The sequence below is a fragment of the Octopus bimaculoides genome, chromosome 11 (assembly GCF_001194135.2).
Source record: "Octopus bimaculoides isolate UCB-OBI-ISO-001 chromosome 11, ASM119413v2, whole genome shotgun sequence".
NCBI classification, from domain to species: Eukaryota; Metazoa; Mollusca; class Cephalopoda; order Octopoda; family Octopodidae; genus Octopus; species Octopus bimaculoides.
Window position 1 is genome coordinate 7,241,466 of NC_068991.1, and position 7,500 is coordinate 7,248,965.

The 7,500-nt window shown below is 36.9% G+C and overlaps 2 protein-coding genes across 5 annotated transcripts in view; both read right to left on the bottom strand.

The window, feature by feature from the left end:
* LOC106877174 (serine/threonine-protein kinase PAK 5) overlaps positions 1-3,872 on the bottom strand; it is a 42,188-nt gene extending 38,316 nt beyond the window's left edge. The window contains exon 1 of one of the 2 annotated variants that reach the window (XM_014926003.2): positions 3,672-3,872. The gene's annotated coding sequence lies outside the window, so the exon portion shown is untranslated. The remainder of the gene's footprint in view (positions 1-3,671) is intronic. The other variant, XM_014926002.2, reaches the window with a different exon arrangement.
* The window catches only part of LOC106877171 (kinesin-like protein KIF16B), a 229,232-nt gene that overhangs the window by 195,581 nt on the left and 26,151 nt on the right, over positions 1-7,500 (bottom strand). The gene's annotated exons all lie outside the window — the stretch shown is intronic.

Genomic DNA, 7,500 nt, shown 5'->3' on the forward strand with positions numbered 1-7,500 from the left:
TATATATATATATATATATATATATATATATATTTAACGTCTCCACACACGTTTATGCATGCATGTACGTATAATTTAATTATAATATAAATTATATACGGTTTTATTATACATCATATACAACGAAAAAAATCCTGCGTTGGTTTCAAAATATGCAACAGACACAGGTACCATAAAATGTAATCCCCAGATTGAAATGCCGTGGCACGGTCTTAGACAAAACTGAATTGTTTTAATTACAGGTGAAATCTATTCACGGGTTGCGCCACAGATTCCATTTATTCAATTTCCTTCAGAAGGGTTGGGTAGACTCGAGGTTATCTATGCACGACACCAAACAGAGAGCTCTTATACGAGATCTCACGAGTGAGAAACAAATTTCTTAACCACTCGACCATGCTTGCATCTAGAGATAGCTAGGATAAGCAGATAAGTGGACGTACATAACACACACCAGAGAGGGAGAGAGAGAGAGAGCTGTACAAGATAAAGTCATTTATAAGCACATGTACATATTTGCAGTGGTGGATCTCAGTCGTTCGATGATGAAGATTCAGGTGTTTGATTAACTGAATTATCTACTCCTTAATTAACGTCTAAATTGGCTGAGCCTTCTGCAGACACGTGTACTCTTAACGTAATTCTCAGACAGAATCAGCTGGGCAAGCACAATCCATCCGACGGACTTCTAAACAGTTTCCGTCTACCCGATTTCACTCATTAAGTATTTGTCGAACACAGACTACAGAAAATGACGTTTATCAATGACGCCATGCGATGGGATCGAGCCAGAGACCCCGTGGTTGCGAAGTGGGCATTCTTCTTAACGATTTGGCCAAATAGCGCCTAGGTGTATATATTAGATATATGCTAAAGGTGCGAGCGCGAAGCGTAAACATTAAAGAAACACATGGGCGTATACACTTTCGTTGACACATAATGTAATTAGAGAAGATAGAGCACACTCTACATAATACATACACACACGGATGCACACTGCACTGCACATACACTCACTAACTAATACATATATGTGTGTAAAGAATGCATATATATATATATATATATATATATATATATATAGTGTACTGTTCCGTGATAAGATCAACAAAAACAAAATACTCTATATATGCGAGGGAACTTCTACGTGGTCGTTCGAAATAGCAGCAGAATATCCTCAAATTACCTGTACACGGTCCACCCAATCACCGTCTTATCAAGGAAGTACACGCAGTCCAAGATACTCCTAAAACGAGGGTATGGGTAATATGACTGGCTGGCCTAAACAAACAACATATACACTGCACGTATATATACACACTCATGAGGGTGTACGTCTGTGTGTATATATACGAATGTATTTCAAGTCGATCAATGTATCTACTCGTCGTATTATACAAAGACACTTGTACTCTTATGGAAAGCCTCTGTCAAAATCCGCCTGACGGAGTGTAACGAAATTTTTTTTAAATTACAGGTACACAATAATCTGACAAGTTTAATTTTTTTTAATTTTTTTTACTTCCATGTTTAAGGTTTGGATCGATCCAAGTTAATATCAGACAGATCCTGGTAACAGGATCAACCTCAGAACCCAATGAGTGCCGAACAAGCGAACGTATTCAACCAAAACAAAAATGCACCTGCACGACTATGTATATATGTGCAAACAAACAGCAAATACATTTTATATATTCACACTGTATAAATATACACATGTAATTGAAATACAATACAATGCACTGCAACATCAGACGCCAATATATACTCACATACACAGGTATGCAGGTTGTCTATAAACATATACTGACATGCACAAGGGCTTTATACAGATCCCCAGGCAATATACATAAATAGGCATACACGAGAAAAAGTACCCACCTATGCAGGCATATCTAAGTATCTATGCACATACTATATATATAGTGTGTGTGCATAAGTATACACTTACACGCGTGTGTTTGTGTGTATTTGCGCGCAATATAAAGGGTTCTATTGGAAATATTAGTTCACACAGCCCAACACCTTTTTTTCATCCCACACTCGTTCCCCCTCCCCACGCAATATGTAATATATACTTAAAATTAATCTAGCTCTTTTTAGAAGTCTTGTTCGATTCTTTGTAATCCACAAGACTTAAGTGAATAAATATTCACAATAGCTTTATTCCAAGTAATAGTCAATGGCCGATCCGAACAGAAAGATTAATTTGCTTAATGACCAACGGCAGCTATTCAGGTAGACATTAATCAGCAACTGAACTGCAGTCAGAGTTCAGGAAGAAAGACTGTTCCACACACATACACTTTCACGGGAGGAAAGATTATTTAATTATACATGTATATAATACATACACTAGCAGTACACAAAACCTACTTATAGTGAATGTGTATACAAACACACGCACAATACGTATGTCTTATTTTAAATAGAAAACAACCGAAAAGAAAATAAATGTCAGGTGAGGTCAATCGAATAGGTATCTTATTGAAATTATGAGTAAAGTACTGACAACTAGTTTAATCGCCGCCTGTTTAATCGTGGGATCTCAGCGTGTACTATTTCTATATTTTGAAAGAATGAAAAATAATAATACAGCTCTAGAAAAGTATATGTTAAGAACACCTGTTAAAAAAAATAGAGAAAAAGGCGGTAGCATCAGTTAAAAGACACACTGACCAACACTGCATCTACTTCTAGGACAAGCAATTTTACGGACAACTCGAAACATGTTTTATACTGATAACCACTTGGTTACACACACACAATCTTTATCATACCTTTTGAATTGATTTTGTTGTGGGATCGGTACTTGAGATGAGTTAAAATACTAAGCCAAACCTCAAAAATGTGGTATTTAATAATTAGTAAAAGGTATGGGGGACTATACGAATACATTCCAGTTCTTCTTTAGAAACGTGTTTAAATTAAATCTTATATCAACTAAAATAATGAAAACTTAGGAAATAATTTAGCGATCTATGTGTTAAAGTCAATCTTAATATTAATTTTTTCTTTTTTTCCAAATAAATTCTCTTAAATCCTGGGATATATTTAATAGTTCAGCTTTAAGAGGGTTGATTGCGGGTCTATATAAATATATTATCGAAAAGAAACCACCTGCAAGAATGTTTGGAGACGTCGATTCTATGCCACGCACAAATGAATTAAAACAAAAAAAGAAACATCAATTAACACATGGTTTGAGAAGCGCAAGCCTGATGCGAAAAGAAGAGAAATACGACTTAAACGAAAGGAATATTGAGATAAAACAGTCCCATAAGTGGTATGAAATAGTTGTGAGAGTAAAGAGTCCCGTTTTAATAGCCGTAGGTCAAAACATAAACTGTCCTAGGTCATAACAACTGGACGGAATTTTGTAATAGATATATATATATGAATATATATGGTTTGGCCGTTTAGTAAATCATTTGCTCTTTTATTTAGTTTAAAGATAGATGAAAATACTGTTTAACATTCCAGCAATGACAGTAAGAAGGAAAAAAACAATAACAAGCTATAAGTGGGACACTTGAAACTGACACATACCTGCATACTCGCCATTCGGACAGTTCAAAATTAGGGGAAAAAATAAGAGTAAATAAAATATTTCGAATTAAAAAAAGCTAAAATGGAACTGTGCAAAATAAATAACGAACATTGAAACTTACTTTGTAATTGAGTACGTTTAAGTTATAAATCCAATTTTTTTTTATCTGTTTGTCTCAGGACTATGAAAATGATATTGACGCCATGTTTTGATCCGGGTACTTTTGACGAACAAACTTCGTTATGAAGGGAGAGGCGTGACTGACGTTCGTCACTCCACCTTCTATCAACTGCCTCTTACTCCTCCTCTCTCTATACTACCAAACCTATCTATTTTATCTCTTACTCCTCTACAACCTTTATCCTATCTATTTTTCACCTCTCATTCCCCCTCCGTCTATAGTCCTAATCCTATCTATTCTGCCTCTCATTCCCCCTCCTTCTATAGTCCTAATCCTATCTATTCTACCTCTCATTCCCCCTCCTTCTATAGTCCCAATCCTACCTATTCTATCTCTTACTCATCCTCCTACGATATAATCAAATCCTTCCTCCTCATTCTTACTCTAACGCTGTATAGTGTCCTCCACCACTACCAGCATCACCGCCATCTCGCCCCTATTTAATTTCTTTCTTAATCTTACATCTATATTGCTTTGCATTCCTTCCTACACTAGGTGTTACTCTTGTTTCATTCTTACCCAATTGTTACGACATACACTACCTTGAAATGCATTTGAGGAAAATACTATACGACTTCTTTTCCTCTGAGGTTTCCACTTTCAGTCTCCAGAAACTATATTTAGATACCTTTTTTTTTTTCTCTGCTTATTTTTCTTTTAATCTTAAATCTTTACTTATTATAAGCTTTCTTATGCAGTTGCTCATTCTTACCCACTCTGTTTCCTGTATTGAAAGATTTTACACATTCCGAGGATAATGCTCTCCCTCAGTAGTCAAGAATGTCTGCTTTCTTTTTCCCTTCCAGCATTAACAAGTTCTTTTTGAAAACATTGTTTTACAATCAGCCTTTCTAAAATATAAGTAAATCAGGAAAAAAAACCATACGCTCGAAACTTATATGGTCAAGTTTTACAGTGAAATAATTTAGATGTGAGTGTGTGTGCGTGCGTACGTGAAGGTGAGTGTGCGTGTGGATGTGTGAATGCGTGCGTGCGTGTAGGTGGATAGGTGTGCGTACGGATGTGTGTGAAACTGGCAGTGCACCATAAATAAATTATAATTTTTTTTACATGTACTGTAAACACAATAGATACATAATGTATGTGTATATATACATACACGCGCACACACACACATATACACATCATCATTTAACGTCCGTTTTCCATGCTGGCATGAGTCGGACAGTTTGACGGGCGCTGGCAAGCCAAAGGGCTGCACCAAGCTCGAAATATCTGACGAAGGTAAAGAACACGCACACTACCCGTTGTCGGTGTTTGGGGTTAGGATTAAGTTTAGGATCAGGTTTAGAGTTAGGGTTACGCTGAAAACGGGTGGTGTGCGTATTCTTTACCTCCGCCGACTGTCTGGCATGGTTTCTAAGGTTGGATCCCCTTCCTAACACCAACCACTTTACAGAGTGGGGTCAATTTGTTTGACTAAAGGCAGTGCTCCAGCATGGCCACAGTCAAATGACTGAAACAAATAAAAGAATATAAGAATGCCTTTAGTTGAACAAATTGACCCCAGGGTTTATTCGTTGTAAGCCTAGTACTTATTCTCTTGGTCTCTTTTGCCAAATCACTAAGTTACAGGGATGTAAATGCACCAACATCGGTTGTCAAACACATACATATACATACATATATATATATATATATATACGACGGGCTTTTTTCAGTTTCTGTCAACCAAATTCACTCACAAAGCCTTGGTTGGCCCAAGACTAGAGTAGAAATAGTAGAAGACACTTGCCCAAGGTGCCACGCATTAGGACTGAACCCAGAACCATGTGGTTGGGAAACAAGCTTCTTGCCACACAGCCACTCCTGCACCTAATATGTATATATATATATTTAGAAGGTTGTATGTTATGGCTGGTCAGTAAATGACCATTGGTTTCACACCTATAAAGTGCTTAGCGAAACTAATGATCACTCTCTGACCAGCCATAACATACAACCTTCTAAATATTTCTATACTAATGTTTTAGAGTCTAATTTTTTTTTTCAGATGTATGAACTGCTGACCAATGTGTGTGTGTGTGTGTGTGAGTGAGAGTGAGGGATGATTTGAGATGGGGTATGTAGATGGTGAACAGGATGGAGGAGGTCTTTTGTTGATGGGGTCAACATGAGTTGGGGAAGGTGGTAACAATGAGGGATGAATGCCAAATAAAGTGATTCAGGGGAGAGGAGGTGATGACTGGCAGTACAGAAAGTGTGAAGAGCAGCAGACTAATAATAAAACAGTTGATAGACAGAGGAAGGATGAGAGATAGGGGGAAGACAGATGGAGGTGGATGAGTAAAGGTTGCAAAAGTGTGTGAGGTGTATAGTAATAACAGTAGAAGGGATCAGAAGTATGTATGTATGTATATAGGGGTTTGACAAAAGAGATCCATAGACTAAGTACCAGACTTCAAACAACTGAATATTAGGGTCCAGTTGTTTCCCTAAACCCTGCAAGGTGGTGCTCCTGCATGGCCATAGTCCAATGACCAAAACAAGTAAAAGATAAAAGACAAAAATGGATGACCATGATATTATGTTATAGTACCAGCACCAGGAAATTGTCTTACAGTACTTAGAGCCATGGGACAGTCATTTGCAATGACACACTCATCAATCATGCAGTGCTTCTGCTACTTACCTCATATCTATTTACTACTGTTTAGTGGAAAATTATTGTCTTTCCTTGGGATACAGAGCAGTGGTGAGGGCTGTTGACAAACCAAGGACACTGAAACTGGTAAGTTGGCTCCCTATTGTCTCAGACAGCTACAACTCTCATAACTAAGTGTATCCATTACTTTATGTATGAACACAAACTTGAATTAATACCTATAATCACTAAAGTGGGATGGATGAAGACCGGTCCGGTCATTACAATTCTTTACTCAATCAAAGAGGCTTAGACACTAGGTCAACAATAATAATAATAAAGACACATAAAGACATCCACTCACACACATACATACATACATACATCTTGTACTAATCCATACTATAAATATCACACAATAAAAATATATATTTACTTGTGTTGTCATTATCTTCACATAGCAATTATTACAATTCTCACTGATGGTCAAGAGCTCTGTCTGTTTCTCTTGTTCGTGAGATTCTTAATGGACGTTCTGGATGGCAAAAGATCACTTTTCTAAGTATTAAGTTTACAGGCAATTTTTCAAGAGAGACAAAAGAACACTCTCTTTTTTTCTCTCTGTTGTTTTATTTATTCAACTAACAAACAACTTGATCTTCTGATATGAAGAGTTCTTTTTCACACTCTGCTGGAAATAGTCTTGTCATGGAGTTATAAGATTATGGGAAATGTTATCTTTTTGATATATTTCATGGAAATCTGCCAGTACATCTATGTCTGAATGTTTCCCTATCTTCTTACATCTCTCTCTCTCTCTCTCTCTCTCTCTCTCTCTCTCTCTCTCTCCCTCTCTCTCTCTCTCTCTCTCTCTGTGCTTTTTCAGCTTATAATCTTTGCATTTCTGTATGAAACCAATCTTCAGAAACAATGATACTTATTAAGATTTAGACTACAGCAACAATGTAGAGTTACATGCTGGATATGTGTATAAAATATCTTCTTCATCCCCTTCATCATCATTATCCTCCTCCTCCTCCTCCTCCTCCTTATCATCATCATCATCATCATCATCATCACCACCACCACCACCACCATCATCATCACCATCATCATCATCATCATTCAATGTCTGTTTTCCATGATGGCATGGGTTGGACAGTT